The following is a 266-nucleotide window of genomic DNA, read 5'->3' on the forward strand; positions in this document are numbered from 1 at the left end:
TACTTAAAGTACTATTAAAAAAAAAAAAATTTAGTCAATCTAGATAAACTGATGTGACAATCATGTCCTGACTCAAAAAGGCTTATCTCTTCAGTTTGAATAGTGAGTCACAGAACAGTAAATGTAATACAATTCCATTTACATTATTAAAAACCATGGATGTGGTTACATGTCATATGTGAATGCATCACAAAAGATGGAAGATACTTGTGTGGTTCTTTACTGTGACTGTCCTGGGAAGTGAATAGGAAAAGTGTGGCATGGCA

The sequence above is a fragment of the Crocuta crocuta genome, unplaced genomic scaffold (assembly GCF_008692635.1).
Source record: "Crocuta crocuta isolate KB4526 unplaced genomic scaffold, BGI_CrCroc_1.0 scaffold1492, whole genome shotgun sequence".
In the NCBI taxonomy this organism is placed as follows: Eukaryota; Metazoa; Chordata; class Mammalia; order Carnivora; family Hyaenidae; genus Crocuta; species Crocuta crocuta.